The sequence below is a fragment of the Tiliqua scincoides genome, chromosome 3, assembly GCF_035046505.1.
Source record: "Tiliqua scincoides isolate rTilSci1 chromosome 3, rTilSci1.hap2, whole genome shotgun sequence".
Taxonomy (NCBI): Eukaryota; Metazoa; Chordata; class Lepidosauria; order Squamata; family Scincidae; genus Tiliqua; species Tiliqua scincoides.
The window spans coordinates 61,320,093-61,344,568 of NC_089823.1; the positions used below are offsets into that span (position 1 = coordinate 61,320,093).

The 24,476-nt window shown below is 46.3% G+C and overlaps 1 protein-coding gene across 1 annotated transcript in view; it reads right to left on the reverse strand.

Annotated features, from left to right (window-relative positions):
* Nucleotides 1-24,476, reverse strand: part of RUNX1 (RUNX family transcription factor 1) — a 227,616-nt gene that overhangs the window by 107,991 nt on the left and 95,149 nt on the right. The window lies entirely within an intron of this gene.

Genomic DNA, 24,476 nt, shown 5'->3' on the forward strand with positions numbered 1-24,476 from the left:
TCGGGAATTGCCAGTGTTATTAAAATCAAAGGCCCTTCCGAAATCCCACACACTGAGAAAAGTTTTGAGCAAAGGAAATGTAAGACATCCGTTCAAAACCACACACACGCACAGGCAAAAAAAAAGAAGGCAGAGAGGAGGGGAGGAGAAGGAGCGAGACTTTCTCAGTAGTTAATTTGCTATCGTTTTCAAAAGAGATCTCTCTCTCTCCCCCGCTTTAGGGTCCACATTCAAGCGCATCAGTCTCTTCCCCGCAGTCCCTCAAGCAAAAGGGGGGGGGGGGGACAGGCTTAGAAGAAGGTGGCTTGAGGCTTGCAAAGGTCAACCGGCTATCACAACATTATAAACTGCACTTCATCAAATATTTACAGTCGACTCTATAGAGAGTTTAAACACAACAGAAATCCATTAATGTTCTTCTGCAGTATCTTTTTTTTCTTTTCTTTTCTCCCCCTCCCAAAGCAGCCTTGAAAAGCCCAGCTTCGGTCGTTGCTGTCCAAGAGAGCCCTGCCGCCTTGGGGGAGTGGGTGGGCTGGCTGGTGGGTTGGCTGGTTGGTTTTTCTGCAACGGGCCTCCTCAATGAGCCAGCGCGGCTGTGCGGATGCAAAAAGAGTCTCTGGCAAGTCTGAGGAGCTTCAGCGCCACTAATCTGAAGGGAGGGAGGGGGGAGGAAGAGTCCACACAAGAGGGGAGCAAAAGAGAAAAACCCAAAACCGTTTGGGCTGGGACTGCTGGTCGGCTTGTGGGTAGCCTCTGTGGTTATTGCGTGCAGCAGCAGCAGCAGCAAGCCAGCCTAACACACACACACACACACAAACACACTTCTGAAGCCACCCAACAGTCTGTGGCCGCGGAGTGAGTCACTGCCAACTCGGGGCGAAGTATCTGCCGCGATCTTCCTCAAATTCAGCCACAGGGGCCGTCCGCTCGCCTAGGGTTTTAACCACAGCAGGTGGGGGAGCTCCGCTTTCGGGACCATCGCCCCCTTTCCGCCCCTCCTCCAGCCACACCACACACACGGGAGGGCGACACCGGGCTGCCTCGCCCACGCCTCCTGCTGCCGCTGCCCAGCCGACTCTGTCCTTCTCCTGCCGGCGCAGAGGACTAGCGGCACACTCGCCCCCGAGGACTCCAGCCCACGCTCTCCGATGGCAGGAGGGGAGGGGGAGCAGCGCCCCCGAGAAGACAGCCCGCGCCTATCGGGATCCACGTTTCCAAGGAGGAAGAGGAGCCTTCACGTGCTCAGCAGACTTCAGGCTCTCCCGACGGCTGCCGCCGCTGCCCACAGAGGCCAGTCTCCCCAGCAGCGTGTGACCTTCTGCGCGGCGCTGTTTGCGTCCTCATGCTGCTCCCTGCGAAGAGCCTGCCCGCGCCCCCTCCTGCCGCTCCCTCCGCCTCCCTCGCGCGCGCCTTCTGGCTCTATGAATGGAGCTTGCCTGGAAATGAATTCGCTTTTACAGTAAGAGAGTCCGGAGGAATGCCATTCCCCGGGCTCTTTTGCATAGGGGAGGGCGCCGGCCAATCAGGGCCCTTTCCGGTGCTCGGAGCAGGGCGAGGCTCAGCCCCACTCCTAGCACGGGGCGTGCAGCGGCAGCAGCAGCAGCCTCCGCCGCTGGAGCGCGCGCCTACTGGAAGCAAGGCGAGCCCGCGTGTCCAGGGGACGCCGCGGTCACCGCAGAGGGAGAGAGGGCGCGCGCGCGCTGGCAGCGCGTGGCTGCGCCGCGGCTTGGGCGGAGGGCTGTGGCCGCAGGGGGCAGCCGCGGCGCGCAGCGGAGCTCTCCCAGAGGGTTGGGCCCTCCAGGGGGCAAGGAAAGGCAGTGCCCGGAACGCAGCCCAGTGCTCTCCCCTCGCCACGCAAGTGCACTGGCGAGATCCGCCCCACAGCCGCCAGAGCGCGTTCGTTCCACCCCCAACGAGGAGTCAGGGGCCCCGAAGCGCACTTGGAAGAGGGCTGCTTCCTCCTCGGGGCTCTCTTGCCTCCACCTGCTGCCTGAAGGGCAGAGAAGCTCCCCAGGCGCGCCTTTTCCCAGCCCAGATCCTGCCCAACTTTCCAGCACCGGTGCAGCCCTGCCTGCCACGGAGACGCGCGCTGCGTCCTGCGGTGGGGGGCGGCCACAGAGGCCTCCTCCAGCTAAGGGGACGTTGGTTCCCTTTCCTCAGGCTGCTGGAAAGTTGGACAGGACGGGGCCCTGGATCTCCGCCACAGCTGCCCCCAAGCACAGCTCCCTGCCCAGACCTCCCTTTTCTGAGCCAGAGGGCGCCTGACGTTGTACCTGCTCTGTCTGGAATATTCCCCCCAAGCAGTGGAGCAGCAGTCCTCCTGGTATCTCCTGAGGAGCAAACCCGTCACCCGCCCCACTGCAGCCCCTGTGCCTCGGGAAAAGGCAGCACGCAGATAATAAGGGTGGCTTGTGACTCTGCACTGTAGGCCAAAGCGACAGGCCAGAAGTCTCCTGGCCAAGAAAGGCAGTCTCTACGGGCTCCCTGCATCCCCCACTGGCTCCCTAAGCCTGGCCTCCGTGTCTAACAGGCCTGGAGCTTTCCGGCATCATCTGTGGCCAGATCATGTCCTAGCCCTGGCTCACTCTAACCACTGGTGTGGTTCCCAAACTGTGAACCATGGAAACCAGCCGGGAGAGCCACAGAATCCTTGCAGAAAAACTGCCAGCCCTAATGAGGAGCCACAGCCAATGGCCCAGTAGGTCAAGGGAGCCACCAGTCAAAAAGTGTGCAAACCACTGCTTTAACTTACTAAGGGTGCAATCCTAACCAACTTTCCAGCACTGACATAGCCAATATGGTGTGCACTGCATCCTGCAGTGGGGAGGCAGTGAAGGAGGCCTTCTCAACATAAGGTCATGTTTGTTCCCTTACCTTGGGGCTGCATTGTGGCTACATCAGTGCTGGAAAGGTGGTTAGGATTGCACCCTAAAGCATGAACACACCTGCACCCTAGCCCTCCATTTTGTGCTTGCAGCCTGGAGCCCTTCCTAACTGGCAGCTATCAGACTGAGAAAGACTGCTGTCCAGAAAGCATCAAGTTGGCTTCAGGAGGCCAAGGAAGTTGATTGTGTGCTGGGAACAAGTTTATGGCTGAAATAGGATTTGGATCCAACTTTCTCAGTGGGCTGCATCTGCTGCTGGATCACACCCCTTCAAGCACTGCCCTTAGGAATGTCACTCATTCTGCAGTCTGAGAGCTCCCTGCTGCTCTTATGTCCAGGATCCCAAACTTCACAGTTCTTCAAAGCTTCTTATTTTAGAGATGTTTATCTGGGAGCCCTGCTTGTCACAAGCAGAACAGTTAAGGCTGCTGGTCATCATTTTAATTTGACCAATTTAAGGCATGTGTGTCATTTACATAATCTGGGGAAAAAGTGTAACAAAACTAGACCAGCATTGGCTTGTCTTTCATATCCTGCTGTCACATAAGCAGAAAAGTCGTAGGTCACTCAGATTGAGTGATGCCTGTTCTCTTGCATCAAAAATCCAGGATTTTCTATAATGGTTCTTCATGAAAGCCAGAGTGGTGTTGTAGACAGCATGTTGGGAGACTCCAGGTTGAAATCCCTGCTCAGCCAGGAAGCTCATGGGGTGACCCTAGGCTAGCCACTTTCTTTCAGCTCACAGGGTTTTTGTGATTATAAAAGGGTGGGAAGCTTGGATGAAGGGCAGGACAGAACAATCGACCTCAGTTCTGGCTGTGACCATAACTTTAAAAGCAATTTTAAAATACTTTTCTTCTGTGAACTTGCAAGTGCACAGTCACTGTGGATGCACTCCCTTTAGGTAATCCCATGGACTGATCCACACATCCATTTTTTATCTATGCCCAAAGTTCTGGGTAGTTGCATCATAGCTGAGCACTAGCCATACCACTGTCTTTCCAAATTCACCCTAAATTCTGCAGACTGGTTAGTTCAGAGCTGATTGGGGTGAAGTAGAGGTTGAAAGGAAAAACTCTATCCTGTTTGTATATTTTCTGTGTCTGGTGTTTTCAAATCAAGTAGGGCAATGGAAGTCCTACCCAAGGCCAGGTCTCAATACAGCCCTTCCACAAATCTCTTTTTTCAGTTGTGATGTGTCTATCTAGCCCCTAGTGTGTACACACGCACACACACACACACACACACACACTGTGGGGATTTTCTCACGAATCTAGCTATGTGAAACAAATGGAAAATTACAAGAGAGAAAAGTAACAGAGGAACACCCACTTCCCCTAACGCTGCATCCTACTGGTTTTGTTGTCCTCAGTTCTTATGTGTTAAATCTTGCCACATCTGCCACACTCCCCCCCCCCCCCAATGGTCTGCTGTTGCATCTCAGAGTAGTGTGACCAGTGAACAGCCACGTGAGCTTTCAGGAGGACAGTACTGAAATGAGTGAATGGACAGCAAACTCAGGAATTAATGGAATCATAGAAATGGCCTGGAGGCTCGGTCGGGTCAGGGCAATTATGCTGACTGGCAGTGTTCATGCTCTCTGGCACTTTGGTGGCACACACATCTGGGTGTCCACTTCCTCAGCTCTCCATCAAAGAGAGCATGGCCAGCTAAGCCGGTCAAAGATAAGAAGGGGGGGGAGAGTTTACAACTCCTGCCTTCCTCAAATGATGGGAGATCAGGGAAGAAAGGCGTGTGTGGAAGAGGGAGAAAAGGGGAAACGGTTTCCCAAGAGAGGAGAAGGCACGTTAGTTTAGCAAAGTCCGTTGCAGAAATCGGCCGCATGGACTAAACCGCAGCGGTCTGGAGCGGGGGTGGGGGGAAGAGCAGGCGGCCTGGTGCAATCGCGAAGAGGAAGCGGCCTCCTTTTCAAAGCTCCAGCCTTGGGTCTCTGGGGCTGCCCGCAGTTGCATTGCGCAACGCAGTCCGGAAACCTCACGCCGGAGCTGCGTCCAAAGAGAAAGAAGTCTTGCAGGACCTCTGCGCCTGCAGTGACTCGGCGCGGGCGCTAGAGGGGGCCCCAAGCCTTCCCCCTCCCTGCGCAGAGGCGAACAAGTGCTGGGCACGGCGGGCACAGAGGGAGGGAGACAGGAGAGAGAGAGCCCACCTGTTGGTGTCCCCTCCCTGCAGGGCCCGGCACTGCCTCCCGCTGCCTGCAGTCTGCCTTAGCTCAGCCGGTGCAAAGACACGATAACATCAGCAGAAACAGGCTCCGTGGCTTTACTTGGACTTAAGGCTGGAATTTCCAGGGAGGTCTCTCCAGAAGCTGCTGCACTGTGGCTCCCCCCCCTCCGCCTCCGCCTCCGCACCAACCCTGTATCTCCACCTCTGCAACCATTAAAACAAACAGAGCACACAAAAGAGGGGTGATTCACCCGGCGGATCGCGCAGGCTGGCAGAACAAAACTAATCCAGCTGCTTAAGAGTGGCATCTCACCCAGGGAGGCTCAGGGCTCCTTCGTGCCCCAGTCTGCCTTCGCACTGACAAATGGCTGCACTGAGTCTGGGAAAGTTCCAAAGAAAGAAGCTGTCCTCGGATGGGGTGATGAGGCAGCCACCCTAAGGGCGAGCAGCAGAGTTCAGCTGGGACCATCAGCCTTTCCTTTCAGATTCAGTAATCCAGTAGTAAGGGAGGGGGTGATTGCCCAGTATGTGCCTGTCATAGGGGAGGGGTCGGAGGGGATAAGCTGCACCTACGCCTGGACAGCGGCCAGCTGAGCAAGCACACCACAGGAGCGTGATCAAGGGCAGCGCTCTTTATTCCAGCTGGCTACAACGTGCCTGCTACCAGTTGTGAGCGTCACTGCTGACGAAGCCCGAGGCGCCTCGCTTTCTTGCTCACAACTCATTAATCCCCACTAAGCGCTTCGCAACCAACCTGACTGTTCGTCCCAAGGCGAAGACTGACACGTCAGCAGCAGGCTCAGCTCTGCTGGAGCCCAAAGGAGCGAGACCTCTTGCTCCCGGTTCCTGGACCGCTGCAACATGCCTGCAATCCTACAGCCCCCCCTCCCGAAAAGTCCACAGGACACTTCTCTGGAGTCCATGTGGGTTGAAGTTCACTGCCCAGTTGCGCCCTTGCTCTTAGCACACACGGAGGACTTGTAGGAAGTCCTGGGAAGTTGATGGCACCTTTTCTCTCAGCAGGGCTGGGGGTTCCATCCAACCAGACCGGTAGTCAAGATTCTAGAGGTGGATGGGTGACAATTTTTTCAGGGTGGGCAAATGTCGGGTATATATACTGGTATGGAAAATAAAAGGATAAGTATGGAGAAACATCCATAAATGAGAGGGTGGGCAAACTGCTGACTCAGGGTCTAACTACGGCCCTGCATCCAACGTTGGAAGGAACACTCAAGAAGAAGCACCCAAGGTTGCCCAAGCCTGGCTTACCTAGAAAGGTCACTGGAGGTTGTGCAATGAAATCGTCACAAGTTCTGCCTACCCAATAATACCTCCCACCATTTACTGCTGGAGTGGAGGAACCCCCCCCTCCCCGTCCAACTGAATGGCACGGAAAGCAGTTTAGCCCCATTTGGCAGGCGGTGGGGCACCACGGTTGAGCGAGGCAGGCTGGGCATCAGGCCAGCAAGTGACTTCAGAACGGAGGAGACCTTGGAACGGGAGGCTTCCCAGCCCACCGCCATCCAAAAGGATTCCTTTTGGGAGGCTTGGGAAGTGCGGTGGGCTTCAGGGGCCCTGCCAGTCTCCCAAGCGCCTCTGTGGAGGATCGCGGGCAAGCAGCCCCACCCCAACCATGAGCATTGGGAAGCAAGGAAGGCGGGTTTCTTTCGAGACCCGGTCTTCGGGATCTGACTTGGGGAAGGGACAAACAGAAGAATGTCCCTTCAGGACCCGTTCGGAGGTCGGGGACTTTCGCTGCTCGCTGCGGCGAGGCTCCCTGCAAAACTTAGCGCTTTGCACCCCTTTGCAAGAGGCTACGCCACTGCTGCTCTGGGATACAGGAGCGGAGCCTCAAAGCAGATCAAGGCACGAATTATATATATAATTTGGGTATATAGTCATATATAATTATATGGGTACGTGTAGCCCGAGGTTGCTCGTGTTACTTGGAAGTAAGCCCTGTTGAAATGAACGGACCTTACGCGCAAACAAGTCTGCATTTTAGGCTGAAATCCATCCAGTGATTCAGTTGGAGCAACACACGCCTCAGAAGGGCCGCCCGCAGCTTCAAGCCCTCAGAACAATGGATATGTATCTCCATTGGAATAGACCGTCTCCATTCAGACGTACATGCCCTGACTCCCAATCAATCCTGCTCCCCCACCTTGCAATCTAGTTACTTCTTATAACCCACCCAAGACGGGCTACTTGGTGTACTGGGGGGAGGGAGGGAAAACCTCGCCCCTCCGTGCTCCAAGGGCACCACGTCCTTGATCCACTACGGACCAGCAAGTGTCTAATCCGCCTTTTCCGTGGCGCAAAAAAGCGCTCGAGGCGCTTGACGCGACTACACAAAAAGCGCAAAACCATCAACCCCCCTTCGACAATCGCACTTCTGCGTCGGACCGCTGGGCCGCCCAGGGATCATTCAAGGGATGTGGGTCGCCCCATAGGGTTGGTGGATCGCCTGGCGCAGCGGGGGTGGGGGCAGTGCAAGACGTTCCCTTGGTCTTTCTTCTCCAGTCGCCTGCTGGGGGGATCCGCTTCCAGCCCCTCGAAGAGGCACTTCCTCTCGCCCCTTCGCGGGCAATGGGGAAGCCTCCTTAGAACCGGGTGGGCGCTGCTTGGAAGCGAATCACCCCACGCGTATATTTTGCAACGCAACAGCCTGGGCTCTCTCTGATAAAAGACCCCAACGATTCTTAACAGAGCAGGGCCACATCTTCCATAACGAAGGTTTTAGTGGATGCAGGCATAATTCTTAGGTTCAAATCGTTTGATTTTTAAAAAAGGTATTGTCTATTGTCCAGTTGTGACGGCAGTTTCCTCTGGTGCAAGATTGCATCGCCAGCAGCCCGATTTTTAAAAAAGATTTTCCCCCGCTGACACAGGGTCCTAATTAATTTTCCTGGAAATAAATCCCACTGCTTATTTGATGAAACTTACGTTCAACAAACAGAATTGGGAACCCCAAACTAATGTGGCTACTTTTCACTCTGGATCTATAGGTTTAACTGGTTTGATTACCATCGGTATTCACCATCAATGTTGAGCCAGCAGAGATGCACGAAAAAGAAAGAAAGAAAGAAAGAAAGAAAGAAAGAAAGAAAGAAAGAAAGAAAGAAAGAAAGAGCTGTATAGTTTTGGTTATTTAAGACATTTCAATTACAGGTCGATTGTTGTATATAGTTCAGCCTTCCTTTTATGCATCCATCTCCTTGTGCTTTCTTTTCCACCTTGATTTTACCAAGGAAAAGAAATCAAACTGCAAAAATCTAAACAGGAATTAGGAACGCAAACGTAGACTGCATGGCACCTCTAAACTGTATTCGTAATGGAAAACCCCTTTTCTTAAGAACAGAACACGGGCGACCTCCACGGGTAACAGGAATACCGATGCTGCCCACGTTTACTCAGAAGTAAGTCCCATGATGAACATGACTCGCTCCTTATTACAGTGCTTAGGGTTGCAGCCTTCCGCGGTTAATGAACATGAGCAGCTCTTCTTACACACACACACAGCCACACACACATTAAAGAAAGAATCCTGAAGCAGTCAGTTTTTATGGGACTCCTTTGAGAACCCAGAGTTCCGGGGCACGCAAAGACTGCACGCTGACAGCGCAAGCCCAGGCATTCCACTGGCTCCGCTTGACTGTGGAATGGACTTGAGCTTCCTTCAGTCACCCCAAGTGTTTGCCACAATCAATCCGTTCACCTTTAAGGCGCTTGGCTGTTTTGCTGCAACGGAGCTGTCCCCCAGGAAGAGGCAGGCTTCTAACCAGTCAGGACATTCCCCCCCCCCCTTTCAACAAATTATTTTTACTCACTTATCAGACAAGGTAAAATCTGGACCCCTCTCCTTTCTTTCATTCAAATTAGAAAGAGACCAAGAGCCCAATCCTCTGCATGTCTACTAGGAAGTAAGTCCCATTATAGTTAATAGGGCTCACTCCCAGATAAGAGTGGCTAGGATTGCAGCCTCAGAGCCCAATTCTATGCATGTCTACTCAGAAGTAACTCCTATTATAGTTAACGGGGCTTCCTCCCAGGTAAGTGCGGATAGGATTGTAGCCAAATGCTTTTAAAAACACGATCAAACACAACTGTCCCTTTCCATGTTTACCCCCCATTGAAAAGAAGTATGAAGCCTTTGAAAGGTGCAGGGCTTTCCCCAGGACCACGCCCCGCCCTGAGAAACAGCACAGGGGTAACCAAATTTGACTGCCGCGAAGGGGACTTCTCCGTTCGCACGAAATCGACGAGCGCCACTCTGCAAAGTGTCCAACGAGTGCAAAAGGTGGCTGGCTTCCCACTCCGATTCTCCGCACCTTCCCAGTAGGATCTTGCCCGCTGACTTGGGAGTCAGTCCCACCGAATGCCACGGGACGAGCTGTTCCCAAATCAAGCGTGTACCACATGAGATGAGATGCCTTTAGAGGGGCCATTTGGAAGCAGAGAGAGAGAGAGGGTGGCTTCCCCAGAATCAGACGGCACAGCAGCCTCCTGTGCCTTCTTTCTTAAAGGCAGCCCTCATTCCCTGCTCCGTTGATTTAGGCGTAACTGACCCGCGACACACACGCACTGACTTTCCCCAGACTTGCGAGTCACGTTAGGGGTGTTTCTAGAAATGACTTATCCCAGTTGGGGTTATATCTGGAACCACAGCGTGGATCTGATCTGAGAGACGCCAACAACCCCGAACATCTCCCTCGGAACATCTCCACAGGGACGCTGCGATCCTAGGGACGCTTCCTTGGGAGCGAGTCCCACGGAACTCAGGGAGACTTGCTTCTCTGAGTAAACATGCATAGGATTGCGCTGTAGGAGGGGGAAAGGTGCATCGAAAAGGCAGCAGAGACATCCTGCACAGACATCCGAGTTTGAAAGCGACATGATAGCCACCAGGCACTTTCCAGAGTAAAATCAGGGCATGCACTGGCTGAGTTTGCCAAGACCTGCCTCTATCAGTTGTGAAGGTTTTTAAGAGTTTTACTTTTAAAAGAGAAACAGCAAATACAGTGCAGTACTGAACAGATTGTGTTGCTGTAACCCTTCTTCTCACCGCCCCCCCCCCGCCATGCATCTCTTTATTACAGTGATGAAGAAGAAACCACTTGAATGCTTCTCTCTCCAAAGATTCCCACGATGCAAAGCATCAAGCTTTAGGTAAGACAGTCCGCAAAATCTTTGGAAGCATGAAAGACCAACAGATGATTTAAAAAGCACTGTATGTTGCAAAGGGGGGGGGGGGGGACTTGCAGCATGCATGTAATTATAGCCATTGTTATGGTGAGCAAAGGACAGACTGCATTGAGCTGTTTGCTTTGGGCCATTAGAAGGCACCGAAGAAAATATTTGACAGAGGCGGCAAAGAGATAAAGATCCCTTGCAAATGAGGTGAAAGACACAATGTTAGGCATGTCTACTCAGAAGTAAGTCCTGTTGTGTTCAGTGGGGCTTATTCCCAGGAAAGGGGGGGGGGGAATAGGATTTTAGCCTAAGAAAAAGAAAATAAAAAGGACTGGCTACATTTCCTACTTCTTGGAAACTCTTGAACTGAAGCATCAACAATAGCAGGGGTGCTCAAACTTTCAACTTTAGGGATGCTGGACCTTTAACAAGTGTATAGAAGAGAGTATAGTGTATAGTGTATAGTGTATAGAAGTGTATAGTGTATAGAAGAGAGAATTTCAGCAGGTGCAGCTTGTCATCTCTTCTATACACTTGTTAAAGGTCCAGCATCCCTAAAGTTGAAAGTTTGAGCACCCCTGAACAATAGCTTTGTCCCATTCATCCTGAGAGAAAAATTTTCTGGATCAGGACCCTGAGATGGTGGTTTTCAATATGTTCTGGAGAGCTCAAGAGTTTCCTACAGGTTTGTCAGGGGGTTAGGACGTCTCCACCAAAGGATCAATATCGTAGACAAGCTTTCCTAAAAGAAGACTTGTGGTCACCATTGATCTTATCCTGTATTATGAGGTCTCAGAACATTGAGTAGGTTCTGTCAGGCCACAGGGAGCAAAGGGGACTCCATTCTCAACAATGTCTGCCCTGGATTCCAGAGCAGGAAAGAGGCAGAATTCCAGGATCCTCTCCAGGCTGTTGGGGTTCTGTGACAGATGCGCTCGGTGGCTGCCTTTGCCTGGTGTCTAGAGCTGAGTATTGCCTGAGCTGGCTGGCTGTGAGCCCAATCCTATGCATGTCTACTCAGAAGTAAGTCCTATTATAGTCAAAGAGGCTGACTCCCAGGTAAGTGTGGACAGGATTGCAGCCTGTGGTTCACCAGGATTTTGAATGGGGTTTCTCCCCAACCCTATCTGAAGGTGCCCATGATTGAATGTGCCTTCAAAGTGTGCATTGTGCTGCTGGGCTGTCTCCTTCTTGCCCCCCTCCCCAATCAGGTAAATGAATGTGGAAAGAGTTCCCTGAGAGTTGACAGTTTGAAAACGACTTCCCCCAAATTGTTACCGTTAGGATGAATGAGTTATTATTCAACACTTTTACAGTTTGCCCCTAACCCTTTGCTCTCAGCTTTCTGTCTCTGATGGTGGCCTAATATGGTACAGGGCTGATACAATGACAAGCATTAGGGACCCACACTAGCCTCTTGTTTTGCCCTACTGGGAACAAGCTATGCTATACCATAATGGTCTCACACTGCAGCTGATGGAAAGGGGAGAAATTATGGAACGCATTGGCCTGTATGTGCTTAGCAATCAAGCCACAAGCAGAGCTTCAACTCCATTTCAGAGAGCGATTGGGCTGGTTCACACCTGCATGCCCACCACTGGATGACTATAGCAGACACTTTTGCATGTGTGAATCAGCCATCAGAGAGAAAGGTAATCTTTTATTCTCCTCTCACATAGTGCTTTTCAGTGGGGTAAATTCTCACCTATAGGCCCAAGTGAGACCTGATGTTCCCCTGCATTCCCCTCCAGTTTTAGAATTAGATGAAGGAAGGGCAGGGCAAAGACACAGAAATATTCTTTATGGGTGGAAGAAGACTTTGAGGGAAGATTTTGTGCAGAAAAATGTTCAGAGGCGAAGGAGTTAGGCAGTCAGTTGTGTGTCCCCTCACCCCTGCTCTCTGTAAGGCATATATACTTGTATAATTTGTCCCTGGGACGTAAATGCATTGCTGGCCAATGTTGAACTAGGCTCCTCACAAAACATCTCAAAGATTAATCCACCACCTTTTTAGGTAGGTATTTAGCAGAATACTTGGCCAGTGGAAACACTTCCATAGAAAGATGGTGGAATAACCTTTCAAAATGCATCACATCAACCCTCTTTTTACAAGACAACAACCTTGAAAGATAAACCAATGTCATGATCTACTTTATAGGTCTGACTGAGGTGTTTTTTTTGGGCGGGGGCACTTCTGGTCTTTGAATGACCTCTATCAGCACTTCATCTGCTTGGATGCCTCAGTGGGAGAGGGTCACTCTCCAGAAAGGGTCACTCCATGAGTTTAGCTAGGACCACCTGCAGTTTGGTTCCTCCTGCCTAGAACTATCTCAGGGCCATTCCACCTGATCAATGTAACCATTATGTCACTTTCTATAAGCACTGGTATCTGAATTATCTTCCCTCCTTTTTTGAAAATAAGAAGAGCCCACATGATCAGGCCAAAGGCCCATCTAGTTCAACTTCCTGTATCTCACAGTGGCCCACCAAATGCCCCAGGGAGGACACAAGACAACAGACACAACCTGCAGCCTGGTGCCCTCCCCTGCATCAGGCAATTAGAGGCAGCCTACATTTAAAACCAGGAGCTTGCACATACCTACCATGGCTTGTAACCCATGATGAACTTTTCCTCCAGAAATTCGTCCATTCCCCTCTTAAAGGCATCTAGGCAAGATGCCATCACTACTTCCTGGGGCAAGGACTTCCACAGACTAACTACATGCTGGGTAAAGAAATATTTTCTTTTGTCTGTCCTAATTCTCCCAACACTCTACTTTAGGGATGTCCCCTGGTTCTGGTGTTATGTGAGAGGGAAAAGAGCATCTCTCGATCCACCCCCTGCATAATTTTGTATGTCTCAATCATGTCCCCCTTCTGGCACCTCTTTTCTAGACTGAAGAGGCCCAAACGCTGTAGCCTTTCCTCATATTCCAGCCCAGCAATAATTTTGGTTGCTCTCTTCTGCACCTTTTCCATTTCCACTATATCCTTTTTGAGATGTGGCGACCAGAACTGGACACAATACTCTAGGTGTGGCCTCACCATCAATTTGTACAACGGCATTATAATACTAGCCAATAATATTCCCCAATATAAACAAATTTTGTTTTTGTTTTTGTTTTTTTCCAGTTGTTATCATGTCTCTATTTTGGATTGTACACCTAGAAAACTTTTGGCAAGTTGTAAGTAAAAAACAAGAGTCTTCATAAATAACAACAGTCTCAATACTGCAGAACAGGAGAGTTTGGTTTACCAAAGGCCAGTTAATGTAAGTTAATGGGTTAATGGAAGAGGTAAGATTCAATTCAAGGCCCTCTTGACTTTTAGTTCAGCCACTTCATTACACAGGCTGTCTTTTCTGGTTTGTCCGTATCCTTCACATTGTCAAGCCATCATAAACACTTTTAATTCATAGCCCTTCCCAGCTTCCCAACAGAGAGCACCTGCTTCCACTTCCCCATCAGACTGATTGGCAGGGCATCCAACATTTTCTCCATGCATGTTCTTAAGTTCCATAGACAGGCAAATCCCCAGGTCCCCTGTACTCATGCTAGCTAAAAGGGCGGGTACACAAGAACGACTTAAATTCATCGCACCATATGGTTGGATGCTGCAGATTACCAGCGCTCCACAGGGCTATGTGGCCACATGGTTATCCATCCGGGAGGTTATAGCTGACCATTGCAGCACAGGTAGCTAGACCTGCCTCAAACCCAAACAGGGCTTCAGTGAGTGGTGTGACTGTTCCTATTAAGTAACCGAAAATGTTATCTGGCTTTGTAAACATGCTGTATCAAAACCTCATGCTGAGATACAGAACCACTGGTGGTTTTGTGGTGGCAAGGTGATAGGAGGCTTTGCCACCTGGCAGACAGCTTCAGGTTGATTCACTGCTGAGTGATACTACAGTGTTGTTGATGTGTGTCAGCATATCAGTATGTTGGCTGGCTCCTCTTTTGGTTTTCTGATGCTCTGTTGCAGCCGTTTTCAACCACTGTGCCATGGCACACTGGTGAGCCACAAATGGTCTTCTGGTGTGCCATGGCAGTTTGGGGGAAGGTCATTTATTAGTAGGGCCATTGGGGGATGTGAGCCCCCCACCAATAGCACAGTGTGCCTTGTCAATTGTCAAAAATACTTATGGTGTGCCTTGAGAATTTTAGTATCTTGTCAGCGTGTTGTGAGATGAAAAAGGTTGAAAATCACTGCCTTTTGCGATCTACACACCAAGATCCAAGAAAGCGGTTTCTAACTAACCAGCCATTTATGTCAGAGATGTGCCAACATTTGGGAAAACCTACTACTGTATATCCACTATCCAAGGAATGAAAGCTCACAATGATTCTTAGACAGAACAGATACTCTGAGCTGCAAAAATACCATCGTCAAGGCCTTCACCACAACATCAGCGGACTCCCATCAGAGATGGGGTAAGAAAGCCATACTGAACTGCACATGTCTATTAACTACGATCAACACCACTAATGCATTTTCACAGCCACAGTCAAAGCCACAAGTTAATCTCATAAATTGTTTCTTTTCCACTTAACATTCCACCTGCAACTGACTGCTCAGAGCGTCACTACGATGTTCTTTTCTCTGATGATGTATTTGTTGCTAGCCGTACTTAATAGCCACTTTCCTGTATGGGTCAGCTTCATCTAATTGACAATGGTGCTGTTTATGGAACAGGGTTCTGAAGAGGAAGGGGATTTGATTGAGATCCAGACCCTAAAGATTCTAATCACAAAAAAGAACGTGATGTGCTGTAGCTATATATTTTTGTTTGAAACCTGCACTGAATTTCAAGTGGTTTTATTGGTGATTCGTTGAACTGTACCAGAAATTAAATTAAAATGTGCAGATTACAATCCAAATACAGTTATAAACCCATATATCTCATTGTATTAAGTGGAATTGAAGCATGCATAACTGTGTAACCATGGTCTTTAACAGTATTTGATTTTGTGGAAAACTTTTTGAAATTTCTTTTTCCCAATAACAGAGCTCATGTACATAGTCCAGATGAAAGAGAGACTGCAATCCACAAACCCCTCCATACACTTCTGTGGAACTAACTAAATTTTCTCACACAACATCACAGACAAAATGTTTGAGCAATAGGCAAATGAGAGATTGCTCTCAGTCTAGTCATAAAACTTTTACTTGCTAGTTCCACTGATCTCAACTTGTCTTGCTTCTTTACTTACCTATCTTACTTCCAGTTTTGCCTAGGACTGGAACATAAGCCATCAATTCCATTCCCCTTCAAGAAAATGCTTCTTATTGAGACTTTGTTATATTTCTACTATAGCTCACATTCTTCTGAATCCCCACTTTGGTGCTGAATAGTGTAGCAGTGGTTCTCAAACTTATAGCACCGGGACCCACTTTTTAGAAGGAAAATCTGTCAGGACCCACCGGAAGTGATGTCATGACCAGAAGTGACATCATCAAGCAGAAAAAGTTTTAACAATCCTAGGTTGCAATCCTACCCACATTTACCCAGGATTAGTCCCATTTACTATCATTGTTAAAAGTATATATAGAGTAGCCTGTCAAAAGTACAGCTGTATAATTTCCCCAAATGCAGTCACATACTATGGTAGCATCAAGTCTATTAAAAATAAAATATTGAAATGAATGGGGACCTACATGAAATTGACTCATGACCCACCTAGTGGGTCCCGACCCACAGTCTGAGAAACAACAGTGTATTGTCATGCATAATAACACATAGTGGGCTGGCCTGGATATTTTCAAGTCTGAACGGGCCCCATGTGAGATGATGTGCATGCACATCATTTTAAAGCTTAAACAGGCCCCATGCACTCAATGGCTCATGGCATGCAAACATCCTGGCCTCTCCTTTCATTCCCCCCTTCCCCAGAATTCTCCTGACTCACACAAGGGGATGGTCCATCCAAGCAGCTCCCTCCACACAATTAGGGAGACAACCAGGAGAAGTGAAAAGAGTAGTCAGGGTGTTTGCATGCCATGAACGTACATGTCATTTAATGCATGGGATGGGTTAAGTTTTAAAATATCATCCAGTATTGAAATGCTAGAATATAGTAGAACCCCCATTAGCTGATTCTTTGTTATATGGAACAGTTCTTACACAGCCCAATGTACCCATAAATCACAGGAAATAGCATATTTATCCAAACAGCTGATTTTGCCACATGATTCCAGATGTCCCTTAAATCATTCATATATATGATGTTGTATTCTTTATGGTTTGAGATATTTTATCAAACATCTAAATGCTTATTTAGGTCCCTACAGTATGTAATTGTGATTCCCCAGCACTGTTTTTTGGCATCCTGAATTACAAACCAGGCAAACCAGAAATATTTGGTTTAAAAGTGACTTGAAATTAAGGCAACTGGTTGTTTAAGCTCAGGTTCTCACAGTGGGCAGTGATGGGCATTTTCCACTCAGGTCTGTGACAAACCTTTCTTGATTTTCAAGGATGTGGAATTGCAACATTCGTATCTAATCTTCCACACCCATCTGTCAGAGCTGAGATCTTTGCATGAGTGTGAAGAAAGACATAGAATATCCTCCCCCTCTCTATCTCTCTGTGTGTGTGTGTGAGAGAGAGAGAGAGAGGGAGAGGGAGAGGGAGAGAGAGATGGGATTCTCTGAGGAAGTGAAACACCAACCTCTGAGCCTTTGCTGCCTTCTTATCATTTTGTGCATTTGTTTTCCAACACTGATAGAAAAACTAAGAGGTACATGTTGTTTCTGCAACCTGATGAAGAGTTTGTGAAGAACTGAGAGAGTACTTTCAATCATGAATTACAAAATCCTGGATTCTCTATTTATACATATCCATGTATAACATGGGATGGACCTCAACAAGTGGGAAACCCTGGCCTCTGAGCGGTCTGCTTGGAGGCAGGCTGTGCAGCATGGCCTTTCCCAGTTTGAAGAGGCACTTGGCCAGCAGTCTGAGGCAAAGAGGCAAAGAAGGAAGGCCCAAAGCCAGGGAGACAGACCAGGGACAGACTGCACTTGCTCCCAGTGTGGAAGGGATTGTCACTCCTGGATTGGCCTTTTCAGCCACACTAGACGCTGTGCCAGAACCACCTTTCAGAGCGCGATACCATAGTCTTTCGAGACTGAAGGTTGCCAATATGTATGTAATATGTATAACAATATTCACCACAATCCAGAGAACTACCTTAGTCTTGTGCATTCCCAGTGAAAGTTTTAACTTGTTTTCTTAGAACAAAAGGCACCCACCTCACATTGGTGTTCTCTGGTGTTTTAAAAGCATCCTGCCATTCTGGTGGAGAGCCAGAATTCAACACAAAGGGCCTGGTTATGCTGGAGTGCAGATTCTGGCAGCGAAAGGCCCAGATAGGATTTGACCATCACAGTGCAAGTGGGAGACAGGAGGGGATGGGGAGGAGGGAACTGGGAGGGGAGGGGGAGGAATGGGATGGGGAGTAGTGGATCTAATCCTCCTTTTCTGCAGCCTCCCCACTCCCTTTCTGACTTGCGCTAGTGAAATAACTGGGTGTGTCTGAGAAGACCCATTGCAGCTTGGGAGGCTTTCAGAGGGGAAAAGGGATTTAAATCTCCTTTCTTCTGAAGTCTCCTGTTCACTGCACCACTACCCTGCAGGACACATCACATACCTTTCTGATGTGACTGCACCGGTGGGAGGGAGGTGAGGATAGGATCTGGCTGCAGATGGGGTATGGTTTAGTGGACAGGTCCAACATACAATTGACACTCAGAAAGCCTGGCTTTGAATCTTCTGCATCAATCTTCCCTAACAGATAGTTGTAAAAACTTTTTATGGAGGAGACAAAAAATGGTCAAGTGAACTGGCTCTGGATCTCTGTCTAACTGACATTCTCATGGTTCAATGGAATTTCCAACTGACCTGCTGGATTCTGGTAGGATTTATATCCTGAACCTAAATAAATTCTACAATTATGAATAAGACAAAGTAGAAAAATACATTGAAAATAACCTCAGTTTCCATCAGCAATGTGTTTAACCTGGAGAAGTAAATCAGTATCAGTACAAGTAGTTTTTGCTTAATTTGGATGTAGACAGACTAAGCTAGGGTTGCATTTTAGTGATTTAGTGCATTTTGGGATCTAAATCTTGATTGCTTTCTTCTTCAAAAAAATGTTAATTATCAAAACCAACAGCCTATTCCAGGCAGAACTATCCAATGCTCCCTTAATCTTGAAGTAAAAAGGGATCAAAGGTTTAAAAGGATGTTAATGCAAATGTAACCATCTTTGGCATGGGATGGTTACTTGTGAAGTTTCGTCAGTCAACATGATAAGTTAAAAAAGTAACAGAGAAGTTTATTGAGAAGCCGCCACATTTTCTAGGAAAATGTAGATGCCAAAATTTTCGTGATTTTTTTTAAAACTTTGCAGTTTGCAAAACAAAAGTGAGACTCACAAAACCGAATCTCAACATATCAGACAGAACACACCAAGTTTAATTCTGTGGTTTTATGCACTAAACAGATCACTCACCACAGTTTCAGCTTTGTCTGGAATTTATATCTGAGATGCAGAATTTGTAGCTATTGTTCCAGAAAAACTATGTGTATTCATTGAAATCTAAATCAAAAGAGATGTGTGCTATACTTCATGTTTATCCTCTTAAGAAGTTATTAGGGCACATGAAGGAGCACTATAGAGCATGCAGCTTGATCACATCATAAGGTCTTCTTATCTTTTCCCTCCCTACTCATATCTGTGCCTTCAGGGAAATTACTGACTTGAAATGTTACTAAGATTTAGGGCCTTTTCCCCTGGCCATCACTTCCATGGTAACTGCAGAAAAACAGAAACTGCAATATGCAGTCTGCCCCGTCTTTATTGTCTGCATTGGTTGGTTGCATATTTGTTCTGTGCCATGGCCACTGGCAAATTTTGCTGTTACGTGCTACAGCAAATGACTCTGAACACAGTGGCGTGACAAAAGTCAAATTTGGGCTAAATCCTGCACATGGGGTTGGTAGCATTTCATGGGCTGGCACAGCTGAAAAGCATCATCTAATTTTCCTCCTCCTACATTATCCAGAAACAAGCATACCACCCAACTGAAAATACATGATTACAGAGAATCATGTCTCACATTTCAATACTGCCAGCAAGCATTCCTCTGTTCATTGCAATGGAGGGGGCAGCTCTTTATATTCCAAGAGATGCTGCTGGATCTGTGGGAGTGAGTAGAGAAGTTGCATATGGAGAAGTTCTCTGTCTATACTGCACAAGTCTGTGGTTCAGAGTGAATGTGATGATTAGGCTGCAATCCTATCCACGTTTACCTGGGAGTAAGCTCCATTGACTTTAACGGGAATTACTTTTGAGTAGACATGCACAGGATTGGGCTGACAGTCACGTATTCCTGTGAACTATCTGTACATGCCAAAAGTTCTTGCCAGTTCTTTGCTCATGCTAAATGTTACCATTTTCTAAAAACCCTACCAAAGCTATAAACCTCAAGCCATCTAATCTGCAGTAGTGTCATCATTTTCAGTGGAACTATTTGAGGTAGATGGGAATTAATTATTAGCAGTCTGATTTTAACCAAGATTAATAAGCCAATTAACTGCTGGTTAATTATGGGGCATAATTAACCAGAGAGGCATTTTTATTGCCTATAAAAGTAGTTTTTAGGTGTTTGAAAATGAAGTTATTTACCTTACTCAGAAGTAAGTCCATTGTGTTCAGTAAGACTAATGTTGTCTTACTGGAAAGAAACACCTCTATATATGGCTATATATTTTAAACACAAAATTAGCTGAGGAATGAAGCTGGAATTGATGACCAATACTCATTTAAATGGCAATCTTGAACCTGCTTATACATCTTAATGCATTTAAAGGATACCAATCAGCACATGCCAGAGAAAGTAGATGGAGTACTGCAGACGGCACAGACACATGATTATTAAATAAGCCAAATATAATGATGCTGTAACATGAGAATGGATTTAAGCACTGAGTTAAATCAGTAAAGCATAACTCCCAAACCATATTAAACTTTAGATTTTAAATGGCGATTGCATTAGGAATATACTGCAGAGACAGACAGGCAAGCATTGCAGGCAAGCATTTAGCTGCAATGCTTAAATGCTTCTTTAAGTAATTAGTGGAGCTTCAAATGGCACACAGGAGTCTAAAGAATTTCCACCATGCATAGATTACCTGTAATGTTTATACTGGATAATCTTAAAGGCAAACTGTTAAACACCACACTTAGGCTGCAGTCCTATGCACACTTTCCTGGGATAAACCCCACTGAACACAATGGGACTTACATTTGAGTAGACATGCATACAGTTTCATGGTAACAAAAGTTTCTATTTTGTTAACTGCAAAGACAGCTCCACCAAAATTACTCATGAAATCTCTGTAGAGAGAAATTCACGGAAAAACAATATTCAGTCAATATTGTGTCATCATTTAGCTCCTGGTGTTTCTGTGAACTTTGACTGGATTCTCTATAGAATACCAGCAAGAAAAGGAACTGTTTTTCCATTAATCAAAGTATATAAACTAAAAATTTACTAATTAAAAGCCAGTTTACAAGTACCTTGCACAATACACTTAGATGTTTTAAGCAAGCTGTTAACATATAAAGTGCAAACTGATCAGTCCTAAACATGGGGGGAAGTTCTATTAATTTAGTTGGAACCCACATTTATGCACTATTTTCTTAACACTTGTTATATCCTTTAACGTATGTACTTGAATTAATACAAAATCTGTCGCATGTACTTATAAATAAATGTGTTAGTACAGGGTGCCAAAATTACAGCCCTCCTCCTATTTAAGCAGAAAGCAAACATAATTAATCTAAACAGGATCCACATCTTTCATATCTTACAAATTGCAGCAAAACTATCAGTTTGGGTTTCCCCAAAGGCAAATCATTTCAGTTTTTCTTTTTCCAGCTAAGAAAGCTTTCTAAATAGCCTGGTTATTCACAAATAACTGGTTTTCTTTAGCAATCCCATTAGTGAAAAGCCTTTCCCCCCAGATCAGACAATTCTCATTATTGCAGACCAACTGAGACATTTCCTTTACGAAACCCCTCCCTTCTGAATAGAAAGAGAAATAAATCTTTACCAAAGATGCCAGTCATTGCTCTGTTTTTCCTCATCAGGTACATGGCCCAGGATAGGGGGGATGACAGGCCAAGCTGACCATGGTTCATGGTTATGTTCACAGTGACAACCAAGCAGTAGGCAACACACAGCAAAAACTAAATAAGAAGAGGGCAGCTCTCTTCCTTTTCTCCTCACTCTTGTCCTACCCCAGAGATCTTTATTTAACACAAGCAAATTGAAAAATGACATGCAGTCATGCTTAGTGTGTTGTTTTTCACTAACCAAACTCACAAGAGACTTCACTTCTTTTTTTGCCTCAGGCATTTATAGACTAGTAATTTTTATTTAGCTACTCAAATGATTTTTTCCCCCCATTGCCCAACTAGAGTGGAAAGGGTTGATGGTAAAACTGCCCACTTTTGTTAGTAAAAATAAGATGAAACTCGTTTGGGAGGATAATCTGCTGTTACTGAGATATTTTCTTCAGGAAGCTCTTGCATGGATAGCAGAACACCCGTTGCTCAATAGTAGCTTTGTTATCACTTAAACCAGGGGTGCTCACACTTTTTTGGCCCGAGAGCTACTTTGAAACCCAGCAAGGCCCAGAGATCTACCAGAGTTTTTTTTTACAATGTTCGCGCCATCATAACATATAACATTTATGTGTACAATGTATGTTGGTGTACCTTGAGCCCCACTGAGTATAACAGGACTTACTCCTGAGTAGACATGCCTAGGATTAGGCTGTGAGGCTGCAATCCTAGCCACACTTACCTGGGAGTAAGCCCCATTGAGTACAATGGGCCTTACTCCCGGCGTTTCCTCCCAGAGGCACCTGAAGGGGGGGTCGGCACTCCGCGATCTACTCATTTTGCCTCGCAATCTACCGGTAGATCGCGATCCACCTATTGAGCACCCCTGACTTAAACCATTGTGCATGAAGATTGGATGCTTATCTGAATAAGCATCCCATCTTTGGATGCTTTCGGTTGAGAACAGGCGATCCTTACATAGAAACTTGACAGTGAATGTGTGATACCAATGTTCTTCAAAAAGCAAAATGGAGTTTCTTCATAGATTCATTTTGCCTTGAAATCTATGTGATTTCTATTTGAAGTCTGTGACCCTTCTTGCAATTCTTAGACACATGAATCCCATTGAAAGCTATGCACAGAGCTGCCTCAGTAGCTGATGCACAGCAAATTTAAGGGGGAGTATTTATTTTTATTAAACAGATAAAGTCCATGGAAATTTGTCACAGCATCATCGCCAAGCAAAATTGAATACGTCCCTGGATACATCATTTAAGAATATAGATGATGGTTTGCCATATGGAAACCAAAAGGAGAGAGAGAAGACCTACTACGTCTAACCTAGCATATAGGTACAGTATGTGTAGGACTTTGTAACTAAGAAGACATATTTTTTGTGGTGACATAGTACACTGAACAAACGGGCTAACAACCAAATTCTCTAATTCAAACTTCAAGGAAAAGAAACTGATTCAAACTGATTTATTTTGGATTAAGAGGGTTACAGATTGGGTTGTAATATAATAACTGTGAGCAGAACTCAAAGAGCTATGTGTGTGTCCAGTGGGATTTTTTCTTCCCTCCTTTGAACATTTCAATATCATATCACAAATTGCTTTTGAAATTCTCCTGAGTTTTAAAGGTGGTTTGGGTGGGGGGTCTAGAACTATGAGTCCAAAGCCTCCGTGTCTAGCAGAACTACTCACATGGATCCTGAACTGGGTATTGAGTGGGTAAATTCTCTGATGCATCTCAGTAAGTGTTAACACACTCTTAGTGTGATAAATGCATTCCTTTCTAAGGCTGTGAAAGCTGATAATGCCACTTATTCATTGTTATCATCCTTCGTAGTAGAGAAGGGGTTAGGGTAGCATTATCTTTCCTCCTAGATTGTTTGGTTCTTTCTTGTCTGTGAGAAAGAAAGAAAGAAAGAAAGAAAAAAAGAAAGAAAGAAAGATTCTTTACTTCCCCAGAAAAAAATATGAGAATGGGGAGAAGGTGACCTGCCTGCTGCTACACATCCTTCAATATCCTAGAGACTGTTGCATAATCTTATGTTGTAACGTTATTTAACCGTAACAGAAAGGTTGTTGAGACCTTAGGCAAAAGTTTTAGCAACTATATAGCAAGATGTTTCCTGGGCCTTTTAGACAGTGGTTCAGCAAAGGTGCAGTAATAGCCCATCTGGTGCTGGTGAGATAAAGCCCTCCTCAGGATAAGTCTGATTCATGTGATATCTAGGCAGGCCATGAGCTTGAATGCAGGATTTGGAACTGAGAGATATTTCTTATAAGACCCTTTCAGGTTTCAGTTTTATTCCTGTCATGGACTCTCACATTCAGAAATCAGAAGCAGGATGGGTGGTTGTATGTGCCATTACATGGACTTATAAGAAAAGCAACATTTTTTAAAACAAATTTGATAAAGTTTAAAACTGTTAGGGATGGCCACAGAAATGCAATGTATTATTTTTATATGGAAATTGTCGGGACAGAATCATTTTCTTGGACATTAAATGGAAGTAATATTTACTAATTTTTGGCTGCAATAGTAGACACACTTATCTCAGAGTAAGCCCCACCTGGAGCAGTGGAATTTACTTCTGAGTAAACATGTGTAAGATTACATTGTCAGTCAATTTTATCTAATGTAAATTATTCCTAATCTTGACTGAGGTCAATAATGAGCCACAGTAAATGAATACACAAATTCACTGTACTTTTAATTATGTTTGGTGGTCAATGCAGGTCAGAATGACATTAAAGGGCAGTTCTAAGTTTGAAACAGTCTGGTTCCAAATGCAAAAAAATTCCACATAATATAAGACGGTAATTTGTAACTGTATTTGGCACTCAATGAAATTACTGGAATGCCTACAGACACATTTTATTGCTAGGGTTGCAAAGTTGTTATCTGCCTACTTAGGAGGAAATCCCACTGAACATAGTAAATATGCACAGGCTTCATTGTGTATTTTTAGTTTTATCAGATTCCAAAGCCCAATTTTTTTTTTTCTAAATTCTGTCACTATTTATTCCTTTTTTCTGAGATACATTCCACACAATTCTCAAGTACAGGG